The sequence below is a fragment of the Onychomys torridus genome, chromosome 2, assembly GCF_903995425.1.
Source record: "Onychomys torridus chromosome 2, mOncTor1.1, whole genome shotgun sequence".
Classification (NCBI taxonomy): Eukaryota; Metazoa; Chordata; class Mammalia; order Rodentia; family Cricetidae; genus Onychomys; species Onychomys torridus.
In genome coordinates, this window is record NC_050444.1 from 24528419 (window position 1) to 24552417 (window position 23999).

Sequence of the window (23999 nt, forward strand, 5' to 3'; positions counted from 1 at the left end):
AGGACCAAATTATTCACACCTGCAGCTTAATATAACACTAACATAACAGCTAGAGTGATTAGTGAACAGAGATAATATAAAAGGTAAATGAATAAAAAGAGAAATTAAATTGTCAGTTGGTTCATAATATATGAAAACTAATAAACAAATAGAATGGTGCTGCAAAATCCAGATTTTTCACACAAAATTAATATTTTTTTTCTGTGCAATAGCAATGAGCTGGTTGAAAAAAAATAGGAAACAAAATCATTTAAATAACCAGAAAAGCAAGATACTCAGAGGTAAATTGAACTAGAGGTCAAAATATCTAAATAATTAAAATTTAGAAGATTAATGAAAGAATTTGAGCAGGACAAATCAATCAAAAGACATTCCATGTTGACGGGCTTTAAAAGTTAGTGACATCCAATCTTCTCACTGTTGTCAGTGCAAACAGAATAAAAATGCTAATGAATTTTCATATAACAGGAAATAGTAATTAAAATTTGTGTCACCATAAAATCCCTCCCCCCAAACATCAGAAAACTGATCAGAAAGCAAAATATTTTTGAAAACTCTATCAATACAGTAATGAATGTCAGATTTCCCACAAAGTGGCTAGTCCAGTAATACAACACTACACCTATGTTCAACTCATTTTTGACAAAATTTCTAAAATTACATAATGAGAAAATGATAGCCACTACAAATATCATTAAGAAAATTGTATACCTATATGCAGCAGAATGAAATCCACTATTTCCTCACATCACGTTAAAGATCATATAGACATGAGTTGAAGACTTTACTGTGAGATAAGGAATTATAAAAATACTAGGAATAAATGTAGAGAAAACCTATTGAGTTGGTACTCTGCTTAGTGATTCTCCTGGATGTGATCAGGCTATAGAGAAAAAGAGACAAATAAGATTTTATCAAACTAGCAAGCTTTAGTGCAGCAAAGAGCACTGTGAAGAGACAAGGTAGGGGCTAGAAGCAAATATTTACAAAGTGTACACCTGATAAAGGGTGCATACCCAGAATCCAGAATTCACTAACACACTTCAACAGTGTGAGTAAACAAAATTGCAAGTTAAGAATAGACTAGGGATCTCTACAGGTTTTTTAAAGGCACATAAAAGGCTACTAACATATGTGAAACATTAATCAACATGGTTAGTCATTAGAAAATTCAAATTCAATTTCAAAAGATAACATTTTACTATTGCATAATATCTAGTACCCATATGATAGAAGTTAATTAACTAATATTTAGGATTTGGAGAAAAGGCAATACTTATATACAATCTAGTGGGAATTTAAATTAGTAAAACCTTTTGTAGAAAACTGCATGGTGTTTCCTTCTTAACCTCAAATGGAACTACTATATAATCCAGTAATTAGCCTGTAGATATATACCCTAAAATTTGAAATCAGTTTTAACATAACCAAGCAATAGTGTCTATTAGCAGATGGATGGGTAAAGAAAAATGTCACTTACACACATGCAAAGAAATACTACTCAACCTTTACAAAAGAAACAGTTTGTCTTTTAAAAACACATAGAAGTAATTAGTAATCAATAAAATGAATGAAGTAGCCAGAACACAGGAAGATAAATGCGTGATCTCACTGACACTTGAGCAAACTCAGGACAATTGAGATCATTCTTCACCCTAAGGCATAAAGGCAGTGATGGACAAGGGGATACAAAAGCTCAGATGGCGAAGAAATGAATGTCATTTTGTGAGTTCTACATTACATTTGTGTGATAGTTAATGATATTGTATGGTATATTTTTGTGTATTTCAGTATTTATGGGAGTAAATTTCACATGTTCTTATAACAAAATAATAGATGCTTGAGATAATGGAAATGTTATTAAGTATGATGTAATGATTCCACATTTCATTCAAGAATTACAACATCATATTTGCCATATAGACATTTACAGTTATAATGGTAATTTTACAAAACAATTAAAAAATCTCAGGGTCTTTAAAACATTTCCAGTGTTTTCTTTAGTTCCCTTTAAAGAAAACTAGTTGTATTCTGTAATCAATACTTCCCAATAAAATATTATTATAATTCCACTCCCTCAGTCTTCTAGGCCTGATTAGCAGAAATGCTGTGGGAAGCTTATATGCTGTTTTCCTGAGGTAGATGTGGAGGGACCCATTGAAGAGCCAGTCTTAATACCTGCCTCCCAGTGCTTATAGCCAGGAGCAAACTGATTCAGACTAAGTTCTGTGGGCAATATGCAGAATTGTGCCCACTAGAAAACTTTTTGTAGTTTGTGAAGAAAAGCATTACTTTTCAGTGTTCCTTTACATAAAATATCTACCATGCAACAAAATAATAAGTGTACACATAGAAACAAAACCAACCATGCATGCATAGAAAACAGAAGTCACTAGAAACATGCAAAAATACGCCAAATTTTGAAACTTAGAATAACAATTTATACCTACCTTTTTTTTTTTTTTGAGCTGAGGATCAAACTCAGGGCCTTGCGCTGGCTAGGCAAGTGCTCTACCACTGAGTTAAATCCCCAACCCTATACCTACTTTTTACTAACTATGATAATTAAACAATCATGCAGAAATATGAATTTTGTCAGGTTTATGGGAATATAATTAAAAATACAAAAATATATTGGAGTACAAAGAGGATGTTGATATAATATTATAAATAATAAAATCCAAGAGAATGCTATAAAAAAATTATTCTATCCATTTTGGCATGTTAAGTGGTGTGGTTTCCATACACATCTTGTTTAGGAAACCATATTGTTAAAATTCCATGAGTGCAGCTTTATTATTATGTATAGAAGACACTGTCTCTCAGCAAACATCTTGGTCCTTTGGCTCTTACAATCTTTCTGCCCCATCCTCCATTAAGTTCCCTGAGCCTTAGGTGCATTGATTATGTTGGAGATGTACTAATTGTGGCTGGACAACACACAGTAACTTACAGTCTGCCTTTCACCAGTTGTCCCTCTCTGTGTTATCCTTGATCTGCTGCATAAAGAAACTTCTTTCCTGAATGATGAGAGCTATACTTTATGTCAATATAAGAAGAAGTATCAGATGCAAATACCTTCCTGTTGAGAATACCGTAAGCCCAACTGAACAGCTGTTAGTTAACTTCAATATGTAGTATTGTTATTTCATCACAGGATATGTTGCCATGCTGGTAATTGTGATTCATTGACTTCGGGACTGGGTAGAACTATTGATTACTTTTCTCCATGAGAAGCTGCTAATAAACCAATACTGAGATCCAATGGCTTGGGGATTCTTCCAGATCAGTTATCGTTCTATGTACCCATGTCTGAACTATGTGGTGTCTTCAGCAATACGTTCTTTATCTTCAAGTTCTGAGAAGCATCCAAGAGATGACAATAGCCTATATTTTTAGGAGTTCTTTGACATTCATGACCAAGAAGTTGATAGGAAGTTTTTCATCCCTGGCCTTGAGACTTTTGGTTAATAGTCTATGGCTCTTGGAGGCAGCATTAGAATCAGTTTTTCTTTCTTTCTTTCTTTCTTTCTTTCTTTCTTTCTTTCTTTCTTTCTTTCTTTTTTTTTTCAGAAACAAGTATTATTGATAAGGTTTTTGCTCTCTGATAGGCTTCTCCATTGATGTCACAATCAAAATCAGACCAAAATAGAAAAGTCATGGTTAAATGGGTAAAGCATTCCCAGGTGATTCTCCAGACCACCCCCCTCCCCTGCCCCCCAACAGAGGAGATGGGGATGAGATACTGGAAAACCAAGTGTCTGTTTTCTGGGATGCAGGTTAAATAACCTGTGGGAGTAGTCTTGAGCCTCTCTGGGGGAGGAGCAGTGTTTGGTCTGCTTTGAAGGGGTGAGTTTAGGGAAAGAGATGGGGGAGGGGAGTTGAGGTGGATCTTCCACCAGAACATTCCAGACTCTTTGGGTATATGGATGCCAGGGTGCCAGAGGCTGAGGAGGAGCTCCCACCCAAACACCTATTTATAGGTTATCCAATCACAGGTGGTCATTGCTAAACAAACACATATGCGTAAGAACAATATTAAACGGACTCATATATATTCTTTGTAAGAAAAAAAGGTCTTGATTTTGTGAAGGAATGGGAGGCAAGAAAGTAGTTACAGTAATGAGGAAGAATAGAAATAATGTAAACAGAGTACTTGAGTATAAAACCTCAAACAGGAATTTTAAAGAAAAAGAAATAGAAAGTATCTTAATTTAAGCATTATTCTAATACCATAATTATTTGGCAGTGTAGTAACAGAATGAGGATGGATTTTAAAGTTGAAGAAACAGACTGTGTTAAAATTCATAACTGATATTGTCTAGTCAAATATGTATTTCAGCCAAAGAATAATTCATTTTAGCGGTCTTAAAAATGGTTGAAACTGGTTCCCGACCATCCAAGCAGTGTTAGGGTTGGTTCGGTCTGATGAAGTGGGCCTCAGATTTAATCAGATAGTGCTTGGTTACTCCCACAACTTTGTGCCACTCTTTCACTCCTGCATTTTTCAGGCAGTCCACCGTTGTCCATGAATGGATTCATAGCTGTGTTGGTGTTTCCTTTTCTCCTTTGGGAGTAGCATGCAGAGTACCATTGCACTTCGGTCAGCACTAGTTCATGAGGGTGAAGGCTCTAGGTAGCCACCAGCTCTACTTCTCTGCATTCAATAAGTTGTGTAGGTTTTGTCTTCCGCAATATGGCCTTAGCGTCAGTTTGTGAAGAGCTATCACTCACTAGCTTTGGCAACAGACTTGGTTGTTTTGGGGCTCCCATGGGGCCACTTTGGACAGGAGTATGATTGACAGGAAAACTAGGGGCAAATAAAATATTGCTGTCTTGCTAAAGGAACATAGCAATAAAATTACTTCTATAGAATTCTGCTCTACTCATAGATCTGTATCTTGATCAACCATTATCAGAGAAGCTTCTTCTTGCAGTAGATGGGAAAGAATACAGAGACCCACAACTGGACTATGTTCAGAGAGTGAGTAACACTCAAACTTAAATGGCACATTTCTATCAAAACTCTCTCTCTGGGTTCAGGAAACCCTTCAGAAGAGGAGGAAAGGTTGTAAGAGTAAGAAGAGATGGAGGACACCAAGAAAACAAGGCCTTCTAAACATCTCAGGATCAACACACATATGAATTTACAAAGACTATGGAAGCATGTACCAGACCTGCATAATTCTGGGCCAGATGGGGTTCTGGAGATGAGAGGGGAAACAGAAAGGAGCCCCATCCCTAACATAGAAACTATCTCTGATTGATAACTGCTTGCAAAAGGAAAATCATTTTCTCTAGTGGCCTGCAACTGGGTATACAGTCACTCTTTAGGACAGGCCCTCTGCCTAGTTGTTTCTCTCAAAAAGTTTTGTCAGGGCAGTTTAGGTTGTTGTTGTCACTTTCTGGGTGGCATTTTTTTGTTGTTGCTGTTTTTATTTTGTTTGATTGTTTGGTTGGTTGGATTTTGTAGCCAGAAGTTTCTCCTGTTCCATCAGACTCCGAGGTACCTTAGCTGCTTATAAAATAATCACTCAGAGGATTAATATTAATTGCAAATTATATGGCATATTGACCCAGGCTTCTGGTGAGCTAGCTCTTATAACTGAACTCAACCAATTTCTACCAATCTATATGTTGCTACGTGGCTGTGGCGTTACCAGTCTGCTGGCATCTTGTTGCTCCTTGGCTTGTGGGATTGTATCTCCCTCTGGCTCTCTTTTCTTCTCTCACTATCTCTTTTGTATTTTCCACTTGGATTCATCTTGCCCTGCTATATGTTAATGCAGCTTTATTTATCAACCAATCAGAGCAACACATATTCACAGATACAGAAAGTCATCCCACAACAGATTTTTTTTTTTTTGCTATATCTTACAGGTCTTTTGTGTATATGCTATGATTCACAGTTTTACATTTTTAATAGGATCCCTCTGAGTGTGAAGATGTGCATTTCTTTGCCTGTGTGTTCCCTGTGGTTTCTCCTTGACTCTTTTGCATCTGTTTGTTTGTTTTGTCCTATTCTTGTTTTGTTAGTTTTTGTTTTATCTTCTTATTATTTCTCACATCCCAATTTATTTTCTAATGAGAGAAAGAAAGAAAGAGTATGGATTTGGATGAAAGGAGAGGTGGAGAGACTGTGGGAGGAGTTGGTGGGGGGATAGGAAACCATAATCAGAGTATAAAATTATCTATTTTCAGTAAAAGTAAAGTAGAAAAGAAAATGTTAAAACATAAGGATTCTACACAGAAATCTCGTAGTGAACATTTCAACTTATTCATGTATAAATATTGCTTTGTAATGAATTATGGGATTGCATATAAAAATAATAAAAATAAATTGAGTCTACAAGGAACGAAGAGATTCTCAAAGGACATGTTGTTTCTCTGACCTTCAAATAGCTTCAGAGTATACACACTCTCACTCTTTTACACACATATCAGCCACAACATGATAATGAATAAAATACTTCAATTAATTTTATTTTCACATGGATATTTTCCAATTTGATATTGAAACATAAAAGTGTAGGTAATATACATTCTTACTCAGAATATAGAGAAGTGATTAGTGATTCCAACATGAAAAAGAAAAAGTCTATTAAATTACAAGAAATATACACAATAAAGAAGAAAATGTATGGATGTCTGAGAAGTACTTCAAACTGTGGAACATTATTTTGAAATAAACACTCTTTTAACCCCCTTTAAATTCCTAAAATAAAAATAACATGCATCAGTGCTATATCAAACAGTGAGGAATTGGAGAAACGGGTACTCAGTTACAGAGCTAAGAACTTCACTGCAGAAAGAAGCTGTAGAGAAAAAAAAAATAGAAAAACAGATGTGCTTGCTTCATTACTCATGTAACAAAGAAAATAATTTTATGGTTGGAGATCACCACAACATGAGGAACTGTATAAAAGGGTTGCAACATTAGGAAGGTTGAAAACCACTGCTCTATTATCTTTTGACCATATATGGACGGGGACACACACACACACACACACACACACACACACACACACATACACACATGGACAAATATACAAGAAGGTTTAGCCATGAATACTTAACTAGCACAATGATACTTTTTTATAGGGGTGTTCTTCAGAGCTGGGCCCAAGGTCAAACATGCCAAATACGCATTAACATGACAGATAATTTTGTAGAGTTCCAATTATGATTTCTCCCCTTTCTTTACTTTCTTCTACTTCTGTGTCTGTTCCCCACTTTCTCCTCAAATTCAACTTATTCTTCTTTAATTGTTTTTTCTTTATTATTATGTGTTTTAAATTTTATACTTCAGCCATGGGTTCCCCTTTCCTACCTCCTCCTGCCCCCATGCCTGCCTTCCCCCCAGTCCCTCCCCTCCATTCCCATGTCCTCCAGGATCAAGGCACTCCTGGGGATTCATTTAAACCTGGTGGATTCAGCACAGGCAGGTCCTGTCACCTCCTTCCAGACTGAGCAAAGTGTCCCTGTGTAAGCCCAAGGTTCCAAACAGCCAGCTCATGCACTAAGGACAGATCCTGGTCCCACAGACTGAGTGCCTCCCAAACAGATCAAGCTATTCAATGGTCTCACTTATCCAGAGGGCCTGATCTATCTGGGGGCTCCACAGCCTTTGGTTCATAATTCCTGTGCTTCCATTCGTTTGGCTATTTGTCCCTGTGCTTTTTGCAATCTTGGATTCAACAATTCACTCCCTTGCAGACCCTCCTCTTTCTTGACAGTTGGACACCTGGAGGTCCATCTGGGGCCTGGCTGAAGATCTCTGTATCCACTTCCATCAGTTATTGGATGAGAGTTCCAAGACGACTGTTAGGGTGTTTAGTCATCTGATCACCAGTCTAGGTCAGATCAGGCTTTCTCTCGACCATTGGCAGCAGACTACAAAAGATATATCATTGTGGATTTCTGGGGACCTCTCGAGCACTCTGCCTATTTCTGTTCTCATGTGGTCTTCATTTATCATGGTCTGTTATTCCTCATTCTCCCTTTCTATTCTGGATCCAGCTGGGATCTCCTGGTCCCCTAAGCTTTCTTTCCCTCAAATCTTGCCCTTCATTACTCCCACTTCCTTAGAAAATTGGGAATCCATCTCCCCCAAGACCCAGCTATAGCACTCTTGGGCATATACCCAAGGAATGCTCAATCATAACACAAGGGCATTTGCTCAGCTATGTTTGTATCAGCTTTGTTTGTAATAGCCAGAACCTGGAAACAACCTAGATGCCCTTCAACTGAAGAATGGATAAAGAAAATATGGTACATATACACAATGGAGTACTACTCAGCAGAGAAAAACAATGACATCATGAGGTTTGCAGGCAAATGGATGGATCTAGAAATAATCATCCTGAGTGAGGTAACCCACACTCAGAAGGACAAACATGGTATGTACTTACTCATAGGAGGATACTAGATGTAAAACAAAGATGACTAGACTGCTATACAACTCCAGGGAGGCTACCTAGAAAACGGGACCCTAGGAAAGACACAGGGATCACCCAATGACAGAGAAATGGATGAGATCTACATGAACAACCTGGATAACAGTGGGAGTAATTGTTTGTTTTTAATATATGTAAATGCATATCTATTTTATATTGATATGAATATATTTTGTAGATATATACATACATACATACATACATACAGACAGACAGACAGACAGATAGATAGATAGATAGACAGACAGACATAAATGCAAGTTGAGTTCTTTCAGTATTGCCTGCATGTATTTGTTCATGGGGCTAACCATTTTGTTAAGCAACCTGTGGGGTCTGGCTTATTGAAGACTAAGTCTTTCTTTCTCACCAATTGTTAATTGCTTCTTATAGCACTTCATCTAGAGGTGATTCTCCCACCCTGTGAGATTTCCCCAACATCTACATTGGGATGCACATCAATTGGTAGAATTAATCAGATCTTTTTAGGCAATCATGCTGTTGAATTTGCATGGGTGCTACTTTCACAGCATACTTCCTGATTTTCTGGTTCTTACAATCTTTCACTACCATGTTACATGGTGCTACCTGAGCCTTGAATGCAAGAGTTGTATTTACAGATATATTAGTTGCAGCTGTGCATCTTATGTTTGGTTGTGCTCTTCATTTTGACTAGTTGTGGCTTTCAGCAATGATTTCTTTTTCCTACAAATAATGAAACATCTTTGATGAAGGGTGATATCTATAGTGATCAGTATTTAAATGAACTCTGGGATATGTTGGTTTAGGAAAATGAAAGTAGTATATTCTCCTCCAAGATTGATGGCTTCACTATCCACATATTTGGCTGGCTTGACAGTGTACCTAGCAATAAGGAGTCATAGTCACATGGACACATTTCAGAGTGGTTCCTAACTCAAGATTACAATGGATATGAATATCGTCAGTTTGAACACTTGCTTTCCATGTTTGAATTTTCTTCATAGTAGACATGAAGACATTTTCCCCCTAAGATTTTAAATTTAATATTCCTGAATTTTTAGCAGTTATTTAACAGATATTAGATTTTCACTCTAGGTGTTTTTCTCAGATTGAAATTAATAACTCTGTTCTCTTGGTATGAAGGGTCAAACTTGGATATCTGGAAGACATGACAATACCATAACATAAAACAGCACCTGTTCATTAATCAATAGGAAAGAAAATCTAAAGAGAAACTCTAGAAAATGTCAAATAAAATGGTGAAGGCAATAAAATAAATGAGAGCAGTTTACTAATGAGAGAAATGTTCAAGTAGACTAGAGGTTGATTATGGAAGACATTGCCAGCTGCTAGTGAGAGGGCTTCCTATTTTCCATAATGATAAATCATAGCTACCATTGATTTTTCTAAACCTTCTTGTATATTTAGCCATGTGTGTGTGTGTGTGTGTGTGTGTGTGTGTGTGTGTGTGTGGCCATATATGTTTAAAAGATGGTAGAGCAGTGGTTCTCAACCTTCCTAATGCAGCAACCCTTTAATACAGTTCTTCATGTTGTGGTGACCTCCAACCATAAAATTATTTTCTTTGTTACTTCATAACTGTAATTTTGCTACTGTTATGAATAGTTATAAAATATCCGTGTTTTCCAATAGTCTTAGGTGAACCTTGCAAAAGGGTCATTTGACCCCAAAGGAGTTGTGATCCATGAGTTGGGAACTGCTGTGGTAGAGGTTTCTTCAAGAATCAATCTATTCACCTGTTCTTAACTAGCCCCTTGAGATGTATACCTAGGATATCTGTTGAATTGAAATTGCTGAAAAGAAATGTACAGCATAAGTAACCACTCTTCAATACATTTATCTGTACAACTGATATAACATATGTCATGGCTTATCTGAGTCTATTTTATTTTCTGTTGATAATTTTTAAGGTAGCCTGTTTTAGTTATCATTAAACATAATATTCAGTATTTCTCATTATAGTTATTTTTCTGAATGCAACTGAGTAAACAATCCAGTAATGCATTCAAATTTAATTTTCTATGCACATGCATATAAACACAGCATTAAATCCATTCCGTGGGTTATAGAAAGACTTCACATGAAGTTGGAGAGAAAGTGGTGGAGAAGACAGAGAAGAAAAAGGAGGGGATGAAACAGGGATTGGGTTTAAACACTTTATATGTAATATAAACTTCTCAGTAAAATAGCTTGAAAATTAATAAAAAATGGAAAATATTGCTAAACACGAATTTTAATCAGCACTAAAATTACAAACTAAATCAGAACAGATTTGCTGTGATTTAATTATGTGTGATATTTGTGCTGGAAACATTTTAGTAAAATACTTTTCATGTTTTCTATAAAAATGACTGAGCCATAGACAAATTATCTATCTATCTATCTATCTATCTATCTATCTATCTATCTATCAATCTACCTATCTACCTGCTGTGGATATCGCTCTGTGTAAATAAAGTTCTGATTGGCCAGTGGCCAGGCAGGAAGTATAGGTGGGACAAGAAAGAAGAGATTTCTGGGAAGTAGAAGGCTGGGGAGATACACCGCCAGCCGCCGCCATGAAAAGCAACATGTAAAGACACTGGTAAGCCACAAGCCATGTGGCAAAATATAGACTAACAGAAATGGGTTAATTTAAGATAGAAAAGGTAGATAACAAGCAGCCTGCCTTGGCCATACAGTTTGTAAGCAATATAAGTTTCTGTGTGCTTTCTTGGTTGGGTCTGAGCGACTGTGGGACTGGCAGGTAAGAGAGATTTGTCCTGACTGGGCCAGGCAGGAAACTCTAACTACATCTACCTAGCTAGCTATCATCTATCTATCTATCTAGATATAGATATGTAGACTAATTCTCAGAGTCTCTCACCTCAGTGTATTTTAGGTGAACACTTTAAATATGTAAACAATTCTCTGTGAGACTTTGACAAGTGAAGAAAGATAAAACTCACTGAAAATTGCTTAGTGTGATTTACTTTGTCTTTGGAAAAGAAATTCAATTGACTTCTTGGCTATTATCATGATGAATGCTTCAATGTCGAACTTCTTTCCGAGGCTTAGACTTTGAAAAACATAAGGTCATTCATTTTTTTTTCCTGCATTTAATTCTAGTGAATGAAAGGATGTGCTGTTCACATTAAAGATACATAATACCTGTAAACTGAAATATCATGCAGCAATTAAGGTAAAAAAGAAACCATTTATGTATTGCCAAAATACTTCTATTAATGCTTTCACTATCTGAATTTTCTAAGGAACTGCACAGTATAAGATAGGGCATAGTTATGTGAGAAGAATATTAATGCTACCCTACAAGTGTTATGAAATATACTTAAAAGTATATCAAATTCACAAATAAGTTATTTATGCAAGTTCAATTTTTAAATATTAGAAATGTGACATTTTTGCAGTTGACTCTAATTCCTTCTGCCATAGTCTCTAGAAAAATTAAAATGGAAGTTGACTGTATTTCCAAGTAGGATTATGCTGAATATTCTGAAATATTTATAAAGTTGACATTGAAGTGTTTACTAATATGATGTGGGAAATTAGTTAATGATGGAATGTGGCAGAAATAAGTATTTTTGTAGCCCAGTCTTTGGAACTCTTGGAATTCTTCCTTCTGGGTGTCCTTGATTCTTATTACCAGCAGCATCAGCAAACAGATCTTTGCACACTCACTCTAAGTTCTTGAGAGTTGTCTTCCCAGATGCACATAGGTACACAAATGTTATCACACTCACTGCGTAGCACTCCTCATGAATCAAAGTCATCTATAATTCATGCAGTCTTTTTTTTTTCTATTGAAAAATATGTATTTATTTTAAAGCTAATTATGGCTGAAATTTCTTCTATATATTTGGATGCATTTTTCTTTTCCCTCTCTTTCTTGGTAAATATGCTTTATGAATGCTATCTTAAGTCTTCAATTTCCCATCATCATTCTGCAGCATATTTACAGGAAGGAAACTTTGACAATGATAACTTAGGACCAAGGTAAAAGCAGTTTTAAAGTTTCTTAGTATTCTCCAACTTCTCATCAATGAAATTCACTCAAATTTATTTTAAGATAACAAAATCTATTTCACAATCTTAAGCATTTAATGGCCAGATGGTAAAAGTTATATATATATTACAATTACAAAATACTAAGAAAGTATAGTCCTTGCTTTTCCTAATTTCAGTCAATATTTTATCATACTGCATTTAATAATTTATTTTTCTCAGTGACTTTTGTGTCAACATCACTATTAACATTCTTTATTTTAATTAAGTAATAAAATTTCAGATTGGAATTCTGCTGGATAGCTTTCGATAGTACTGGAATGTGCTATTCAGGCAACTGGGAGAAAAATCATCAAGATACCTAGCTGTACTTCCAATGGGCCACAATTTTGAGCAGCATGGTCATTTGTGCAATAGTGATATGACTTGCACAGAGCAACCAACTGCTTTCTGATAAGATTTGTGGTATACTCCACAAGAAGAAAGGCAACATGTTAAAGTACATAGAATAAGTGGATATGGAGTTATTTTTCATTTCTAGTGGAATATGAAACACAAATATGAAAATGGAGGCAGAATTTGTCTAAAGGCCAGAGATGGAGTGACCAGTGCCTCTGGTCATGACAAAATTGTACTCATGAACTCATAGTAGCTGTGGTTGATGGCACAAGATCAAGCTATGTAACAATCCATCACAGATGCAGGAGTGACTTACAAGTAGCCACTCTTGGTTGAAGAGCTGTTCCTTATTGATGGCTACTAGACAAGGAAGGGTCTGGGATGGCAAGCCTAGTATGCTCCCCATCATCATGGTAGAGTCCTACACTTCATGTCCACATAGACAGTGCTAATTGCACTCATTTCATTATTATAAAAAGAGAGGGGAATGCAGAGCGGTGGTGGCACATAACTTTAATGTCAGCACTCAGGAGGCACTGGTAGGTGGATCTCTGTGAGTTCAAGGGCAGCCTGGGCTACAGAGTGAGTTCCAGTACAGGCAGGACTGTTCTTCAGAGAAACCCTATCTCAAAAAACAAAAAAGAGGACAAGGGAGAATGACATGAAGTTGTCAAGGAGCAGGAGGGGTTGAATAGAGGGTGGCTATGCTCAAGTTATGCTATGTTTCATACATATATGAAATTCTAGAAAAAATATGTAGTATCAAAATTCTTATGATTTATTGCTTTTCCTTGGTCTTTTAGTATATATGCCTTTTTATCTAATTTATTCATTATTAGTGAAGGAGAAAAATTTGCATTGAGTTTTGCCAAGATTTCCCTTTTACTATATCATATGCTTAAAATCAGGATATTGGAGGTGAAGTTTATTAAGACTCAACATATAGAGTAATAGTTACTTTAGAAAGATAAAATTATTTAAGTTTGCTTGGCTTTTATGCTTGCTCATTTAAACATGTCCTTGATAGTATTAAGAAAATTTTCATCTCCATTACAGACACAAAAATCTTATCATTATATAAAGAAAAGATATTTTCATTAAAATTTTATTGGTTGGTTTTAGAGAGCAAATTTTATGTTCCCAGAGGCAAGAGAAGTTAATCAAATTATAATACTAATGTGTCAATTATTTGATTATTATTCTTTATTTTAATGCTCTTTAATACTATATTTTGCTTTTACTTCAAGTTTCATGATCGAACACTACAGCATCCAGCATGTTCATTATTGTTAATTTGAATATTTGGAAATCAACGAATTTTATAAATATATAATTATTTTATAGAAGTGGCAATTTTTTATTACTTCCTTTCTATGGTATTTTTCTTCTAATAAATGAATTTCAGTTTTTAAATATATTAAAATTCTAAGAATTATATTAGGAATATACCATTTTCTGCTTCAAGTTTTTATTATCCTCTATGATAGTATAATAAGGTGGTGAATGTGCATTCACATATGATGCAAAATAACTGGATAGATCTAATTATTTTATAAAATTTTTCCAAGTAAGTAAAGGAGATATTATTTTATTTAAATAAAGACATGTTAATTATATTTGTTGAATTATCAAATTATACTTGTATTCTTTTGCTGTATTTCATAATTATAAATTATTTTCAGTGAACTTGTTAGTATATGGTATGAAGTTTTGTTTCCCAAGCACATAATTTTGAGAAAGTTAGAAACTGATTATACTGTGTAGATTAATCTCTCTTCCTAATGTGTAGCAATTTTCCTTACACAAGCCATGACTTGTTACTGCAATGGCTTAACCATCTACATAGGATGCTATGTTTTATTTTACATATTGTGGCTGGTCATCAATTATATGTTTTTTTTCTTTTCATGTGGATAGTTAGGAAGGAGTAAGTGGCACAAAATAAGAGATATATGATGTTTGTGTTGGTTTTCAACTTGACAGTACCTACACTCACCTGGAAGATGAACATCTGGGTATATCTGTCAGGGATTACCTAGGTTAGGGTAATTGAGGTGGGAAAACACACCCTAAATGTGATAAGTATCACATAGGCTGGAGTTTGCACCTACAGAAGACAGAGAAGAGAGTGAAACAAGCAGACCAGCTCCCTCTGTTTCCTCGGGGTAGACATAATACGGTCAGCTGCCTCTAGCTCCTGCCTCTATTTCCTCACCTGTATGGACTGTACCATAGAACTGTGAGCTGAAACATTGTTTATATTACTTTTTGTCAGGTATCTTTTCATAGCACTAAGAAGAATAACCAATACAGATGACACCATATACCAGAAAATATCTTTTAGTATTTCTATTAGTAAATTTCTTCCATCTATATGATATACAATGTGTGGTCTCTAGGTTCTTATATTTCCAATAATGTCTTCCTTAAAATGTGCATTCCCATAAGTGTGATACCAGATTACACACACATCACTCAGTGTGGTGACAAAATATTCTGCCCATCTAAAATTAAACTTTGGTGACCCACTTTTACCCACCCTTTTTTTAGTGGGGGTGATAATTCTGTGCTGTGGATATCGTTCTGTGTAAATAAAGTTCTGATTGGCCAGTGGCCAGGCAGGAAGTATAGGCGGGACAAGAGAGAAGAGAATTCTGGGAAGTAGAAGGTTGGAGAGAGACACCGCCAGCCGCCGCCATGAGAAGCAACATGTAAAGACACTGGAAAGCCACAAGCCATGTGACAAAGTATAGACTAACAGAAATGGGTTAATTTAAGATAGAAAAAGTAGATAACAAGAAGCCTGCCACGGCCATACAGTTTGTAAACAATGTAAGTTTCTGTGTGCTTTCTTGGTTGGGTCTGAGTGACTGTGGGACTGGTGGGTAAGAGAGATTTATCCTGACTGGGCCAGGCAGGAAAACTCTAACTACAATTCTGTGCAAACCTTTACTAACACTTGATCTTCATTTCAATAAAATGAACAATTTCTGGAAAAGATATTTCTCTAATATCAGTTAGAAGTTATATTTCTATGATTAAACAATAAAAACAAATCAACTTTCCAGGCAGTGGTGGCACACAACTTTAATCCCAGTACTTGGGAGGCAGAGCCAGGTGGATCTCTGTGAGTTCGAAGCCAGCCTGGGCTACCAAGTGAGTTCCAGGAAAAGGTGCAAAGCTACACAGAGAAACCCTGTCTTGAAAAACAAAAACAACAACAAAAAAATCAACTTATGAAGAAAAGAATATATTTCATCTTACAGCTGGTCATCCACCATCAAGAAAAGTCAAGACAGGAACTCAAGGCATGATTGAGGATGCAGTAGCTGATGCAGAGGTGATGGAGGAATGTTGCTTACTGGTTTACTCCTCATGGCTTCCTCAGACTGATTTCCTATAATAGCTAGAACCACCAGTGGAAGGGTGACATCACACACAGTGAGTTGTACCCTCACATTAATCATAAATTAGTAGTACAGGCTTGCCTGCAGGTCAGTCTTGTGGAGAAAATTTCTCCATTGATAGTCCTTCTTCCCAAATATTACCATCTTTTGTTAAATTGAGATAAAACTAGCCAACAATTCTCCATTTGTGAGAGTCTTATCTGATGACATCAAATACATATATAAATGGAGTTTTAGTAGATTTATTTAACCATAAGTATAGATACAGACCTTCCAGAACTAAAATGACAGGTCTGTTTTTATAGTTAAACATATGCAGTACTTCCTCTCCTAAATCATTGTTTTATTAGTAAGAAGAATAAAAAAGGCAATTAGCAGTAATTTGCACAATATCAAATCTAGACAAAAGGTAGGGTTATGCCAAGTATTGTCAGTGATTTATGGATCATACGAATTTCCATCTCCATACTCCTGACCTGAATTCAAGCAACCAGCATACTGTCACTAAAAGAAGCGTTCAGAAAATGTGGATATATATGTACTAATACACATCTATAAACATTCTGTGTATGTGTGTGTGTGTGTGCATATGTGTGTAACTGACATTTCTGCCCTCCTGCCTGAGCCCTGCAACCCCCCAGTCCCACAGCCACTCAGACCCAAATAAACACACAGAGGCTTATATTAATTAAAACTGCTCAGCCATTAGCTCAGGCTTACCACTGACTAATTCTTATATTTAAACTCAGCCCATTTTTGTTAATTTATATGTTGCCACATGTTCCATCACTTTACCTATGTGTGGTTACATGTTGCTCCCTGGACAGTGGGCTGGTGTCTCCTGACTCAACCTTCCTTTTCCCAGAATTCTGTTCTCTGCTTGTCCCGCCTATACTATACTTCCTGCCTGGCTACTGGCCAATCAGCGTTTTATTTATCAATTAATCAGAGCAACAAATTCATAGTATACAGAAAGACATCCCAAGCATGTGTGTGTGTGTGTGTGTGTGTGAGAGAGAGAGAGAGAGAGAGAGAGAGAGAGAGAGACAGAGAGACAGAGAGACAGAGAGACAGAGACAGGGACAGAGAGAGAGAGAACACAGTTATCCAACTAAAACTGCTTTCAAACAAACCTTATCTCTGCGTATTTTGCAGGAGCTACAACATGCAACTGTTGTTTATATTTTTTCATTCAGAACTATGGAGAAAGCCAAAAATGGTTCTGATAAGATAGGAAGGGATGGTCAGTACAGAGCAAGTGTGTGTGTGTGTGTGTGTGTGTGTGTGTGTGAGAGAGAGAGAGAGAGAGAGAGACAGAGAGACAGAGAGACAGAGAGACAGAGACAGAGACAGAGAGAGAGAGAACACAGTTATCCAACTAAAACTGCTTTCAAACAAACCTTATCTCTGCCTATTTTGCAGGAGCTACAACATGCAACTGTTGTTTATATCTTTTCATTCAGAACTATGGAGAAAGCCAAAAATGGTTCTGATAAGATAGGAAGGGGATGGTCAGTACAGAGCAAGTTGACCATGTCTACTATACTTGGCCACAGCAAACAATATATTTTATTGAAACTGTTTCTTAGAATGTGTCTTACTCTGTTTATATGGTTATAGCAAAAAACTTAGAGATATCTATGTTATAAAATTGTATTTATTTCTCAATTTTTGATACTCTGGTAGATCCATTACCAATCTTGCTGCTACAAGAAATTATCTGAAAAAGTTACTTACAAGGAGAGTTTATACTGGTTCAGAAGTACAAGGTTCAGTTCACCATGGTAGCAAATCCACAACAGTTGGAGCTTGAGGCAATATTTGCCTTCATTTAAACAGTGATTTAGAATACATTTGTTTTCAGAAGTTCAAGCAAGAAAATTTAAAGCACACACACAAATATCATCTTTATTTTTTCCAGATTGTATTCTAAGAAACACACACAGAATTATTTTTGTCTCTGAAACTGAAAATAACTCACATATACAACTTAGATCATTTTTTTCATGCTAAATTCATGTCATTTCCTCTCATACACTAGTATGAAATGATACTATTTTAGAGAATTTTATAGCTGATTTGGAAAGATACTAAACAAAAAATTATTTGAAAGATATAATTGTTAACATGCGAAATGGGTTAAAAGGCCATTATTCATATTAAACTAACTTTGGAATCTAAAATGCTTAAATCTAACTTCCTCAGTTACCAAAAATTAAAATATTAAAATGGTTTCCCCAAAAGTATGAAATAGTATAACACACACACACACACACACACATATGTATGTATGTATGTATATGTATAAATATGTATGTGTGTTGTTTTCCTTGTGAATAACTACATTCTTTTTATCTTGATAAGATTCCTATAACAAGAATTATATATTATTTTTCTATTACCATTATTTTATTAAAACCATCACCAAATTCAGATTATGTTCATTTATTTACTAAGTATCTGTAATGGTGGTAGCTCACTGAAAATAAATGTTGTGTATGTGAATGACAGACTCAAAGAATTGACTTGTGGTCACTGGAAAATCAGGACTGATGAGAGGCTAATGAGCTGACATGCAGCTGAGTGCACAGGCAAAAGCTTTCACTAGCGACAGAGGCAAGTGCTAGTGCCTCTAGTATGATTTTGGACTCGTGCCATCCATACTGCTCGTAACACACACAGTGAAGGCTCAGTTATCTATGCTTTCCCGTACCCAGCTGTGTCAGTCTTTTGATGTCTTCTAATTCAGAGGTCCATATATATTTGTGATTGAATAAAAATTAAATCTAAAACTAAATGAGCTGTCCTATATCTTTCCTAACATTTCTTCTCAAACACTTCAAAAATATCTCATTAGTGTTGTTGACCCTCTTTGAAAAATAGTAAAAATTCAACAATTCACGCTCTTACAGTCCCTCCTCTTTCTCGACAGTTGGACACCTGGACCTCTGCCTGGGGCTTGGCTGAGACCAAGATTGCAAAAAGCACAGGGACAAGTAGCCAAGCGAATAGAAGCACATGAATTATGAACCAAAGGCTGTGGAGCCCCCAGCTGGATCAGGCCCTCTGGATAAGTGAGACAATTGAATAGCGTGAACTGTTGGGGAGGCACCCAGGCTGTGGGACCAGGACCTGTCCTTAGTTCATGAGCTGGCTGTTTGGAACCTGGGCTTACACAGGGACACATGCTCAGCCTGGAAGGAGGGGACTGGACCTGCCTGTACTGAATCCACCAGGTTTAAATGAATCCCCAGGGGAGTCTTGGCCCTGGAGGAGATGGGAATGGAGGGGAGGGGCTGGGGGCAAGGTGGGGGCGGGGGGGTTGGAGGGGGGACGACAGGGGAACCCATGGCTGATGTGTAAAATTAAAACACAAATATAATAAAAAAGAAAAATCGTACAAAATTCAGTTCATTCTTCATTCAATTAAAAAAAATTCTCAAAAAATATTTTCTAGGCACTGAGTTGAAGACTAGATCATTTCTATAGAAAATTTTGATTTTGATGAATTAAGTGGTCTTTGTAAAGATGAAGCAATTACAAATAAGTAGGATGTTGTGGTGATATCTTTAAAACACTTATGTGGAAAGGATTTCTGAGTTCATTTTAAAAGGAAAATTAAGAATTCTCAATTTACAGGAATATCCAGCAGAAATTGTAGAACCTTTAACTAATGATGAAGTTGACAAATTTGGGGCAGAAATGTTAGCAAATATCTGACAGTAATTTTGGGGGATAGATTAACAGCAAATATCACAAAAGTGATAGAATAAAACATAAATAGAGCTGATCAGATCCTGCCTTGCATTGTACAGAAAACACCAATATCCAGAGTGCCTACATTTTATACAGATGCAAACAAACAAGGAAAGACCGGTTAAAAATCAGAAAATTTAAGTAAAGTGGTTCAAAGTCCTTATAATTCACTTCAAAAATCAGACAAGTCCTACTTGCTCCCTTTACAACCACACTCCACCAGCAGGATGTAACCTGAAGGGTACTCATAGGAATGAAATCTGGAATATGGATGTGTTTCATTTTGCTGAATTTGGAAAACTGAATTATGTACACCACACCATTGATACCTATTCAGGATTCCAATGGGCAACTGCTCTGAGTTCCAAAAAAGCAGATTCTGTAATCACATATTTGCTAGAAATTATGGCCATCATGGGTGTATCTGCACAACTTAAAACTGACAATGCTCCAGCATAAGTCTCTTGTAAAATGAAACAGTTTTTTGGTTTTTATAATATAAAGCCTATTACAGGTATACCACCCAATCCTATAGGCCAATCAGGTATAGAAAGATCAAACAGAACTCTCAAGGACATGCTAAATACACAGAAAGGGGTAACACCCTGCCCCTGAGAAATAGATTACATAATGCTCTATTAACTTTGAATTTTCTCCATGATAATGGGAAAGGAACAAAAGCTGCAGAGAGACATTGAATAATAGAAAAAAATAGAGAATTAAATCACCTTAAATACCTTAAGGATGTACTGACATCAGAATAGAAATGAGAATATGTATGATATTGGGGATAAGGTTTTGCTTTTGTTTCTACAGGAGAAGAAAAAGTGTAGATGCCATCAAAATTGATAAAGGTTCAATTTGAGTAAGAGAGATCTCTTAATTAGAAGAGATAATAGTTCATCAACCAGCATGACCATTCAATTTAAATTAACTTATAAAACTAACAACTGCTTTTCATTTAATCAGATATAACTTACCCAATAGAACCTCTGCAAATTTATGGTTGGGGAAGGGTTTTGGTTTTTGTCTTTCAGGAGAATGAAGGTAAGGAATCTGAAGATCACTGGGCAGATGAGACATCTGAAGAAAAAGGACATATCACCCACACAAAAATGTCCCAAGAAAAAGAGTAAATTAGCCTATTGGTATATCACATATAAAAGTTCATAAGTTTTCCTAATGGTTTGTTTCTGCTATTTTCTATAGAAATATAATACAAACAGTCTTTATGTAGTCCCAGTTCAATAAAATTAAAAATTAAAGCTGGCTTTGGAGTTGGATAATGGCTCTCCCCTTTTTGAAACCCAAGCATGCTTGTTAAAAGAAAATGTAGAATATCTGTATCATGTCAGAAGAGCCATCTGATATGGGACAGAAGAAAATCAAAATTAAGGGACTATTCTATTGCCAATAATCTCATGTTCCTTTGGTTTTATTTTTACTCTTTAAAGTTATTCTTAAATTATGAATTTATATCAAAATTTATGATTAATACATATATATATATATATATATAACTTTTGTCATGATATTAATGATCATATAGAGTATTAACTAATTATAGAAAAAGGGCTTTATCCAGCTGCCTATACATGTTTTTGTGTTTGAGTCTCTTTCAGTCTTCTGCAGGGAATTATGAACATGCCTAACAGCAAATTTGAAGTCTCCAAAATGATGTGATGGGGTCTCACAATGGAGATTCCATCAGGATGATAATAATACCACTAAGATGACAAACACCACCCAAAGATTGGATTTGGACTACAAACTGCTCAGAACAATTTGGAGATGGCTAGCTGAGATGATCCAGTATGGTGATATTTTATTTGTATTGAAATGTGATTTTATTTGTATGTTAATAAATAAAGTTGCCTAGGGGTCAGAGCTAATAGCAAGCCATAGCAGAAGCTGGGCGGTGGTGGTGCACGCCTTTTATCCCAGCACTTGGGAGCAGAGCTAGGTGGATCTCTGTGTGTTCAAGAATACAGCCAGCATGGAGGCACACACCTTTAATCTCAATACCAACCATAAAAGACCTGGAGGTCTGTACAGACAGGCAGTGACAAGGAGGTCATGTGGTTGGGTTTACAACCAATGAGAAGGCAGAACAGAAAGTCAATTAAAAAGTACAGACACACAGGAAGTAGGCCTCTGGCTGAGGGAAGTACAGCAGTGGCAGTGAAGGGTAAGGTTTTTAGCTCTTAGCTATTGCTCTGACCGCTTGGGCTATTAACTCTGCATGTGGCTCTGTGTTTCTTATTTAATAAGACTGTTCATCTACATTTGGTGTCTCACAGACTACTTGAGCAAGGACTTGAGATAAGCTCTGTATTTCTATATTATGAAGAGACTGGACAGCAAATGATAGAGCTAGCTCCCCCAGGACTTGCCAGTTAACTCAAAATTTTCCTTTGCAGGATCCCATAAAGTTGCCTTCACCCACAGACAGCAGGAAGTAATTTTAAGAACACGATGCCCACATTCCCAAAAGATAGGTTGGGTGGTTTTGGTCTTTCAATTGTTTTTGAATAATTGTAATTGTTTACAACAGTTATTTACAAGTTGTTATTGTTAATGGTCATGGAAAAAACTAAACAAATCCATTGATTTAAGATTCTTGTTTGAAAAAAAAGAGGATTTGAATTAAAAATAGATTATTGAATCTGCTTTCAGAAGGCAATTACTAATTTTAAATATTTTACATGGGATTGGATTTTTGTATACTCTACACAAATTATGTATATTGCTACAAATTTACAAATTTGAGATTGATTTATATAGATATGACAAGATAAAAAAGTATATAGGTACAACAAGATAAAAATGAATCTATATTTTTTATTGTATATAAATTATGTATATTGATATTAAATTAAGATTGATTTTGTTAGAATATACTATACATATACTCCTAATCTTGTTTAAGATCTTATACCTATATAGTTCATTTAACAATGTAACACAAATTGCTAGTCTCTGAAAGTTATTATTACCAACTAATTAGGATAAAATAAATGAAAGCTAACAGTCATTACAATCAAACTTGTAGTCATATTAGATAGGTTATCAGGTTCAAACAGAGATATATCTTAGATATACAGGTCATCTTCAAACACTCCAGAGATCTACAGACTATATTATTGGTGAAATTATTAAGGCAATTCCACAAGTTAAAAGGGAGGTTTATTTTGTGGAGTAACTTACAAGTGAAGAGATAGGTAACAGGGTCTGGGGAAGGTGTGGCACAGTCCAGCGGTGTTCTCTGGAGAATTCTGCTTGGTCTACCTCCAGCGTCTAGGGTCCAAGAACCAAGAGAGCTGGCCCATCCGGATCTCATGTCTTCAGGGTCCTTTCTCTCCCCCTGCTTGTAGGCGTGACAGTTACCTAAGCCTCAATGAGGTTTGGAACTTCCAGATCAAAGCTGGAATGGCTACCCACTACACTATATGGCATTTAAGATGTTTTAATAACATAGATTGGTTTTCTTTCTTTCTTTTTTTTATGACTATGAGATATATCTTTTCCTGTTAGCACCAATCTGTTTCAGAGAAGTTGATAGGCATTGATTAAAATCCATAAAATTGAGTTACTTTCATTATGGTGAAAGTTAGTCACTGGGCAAGAAAGAGATCAAAAGATAGTTTTCAGTTTGTAATACAAGGTAGGACAGAAAGTGAATTAGGTACATTTTGGACTTGCCAAAATAGATAGATAATTGAATATTTTATCTGAATTTGTTAAATGCAAAAGGATTAGACATTGTTGATGTATTTATTGCCTACATATGTATATATATATAGTTATTATACTTATTTTTTATAGTTTTTCTTATATTAGTTATAACTTTTTTATTTTATATAAAAGAATCGGAAATGTGGTATTATTTTATTTGTGGTCTTACAAGCAAAGCTTACTTGGTGATCATAGGAAAAAGCCAGCCACTATATTAAATATAGAAGTCAGGCAATAGTAGCAC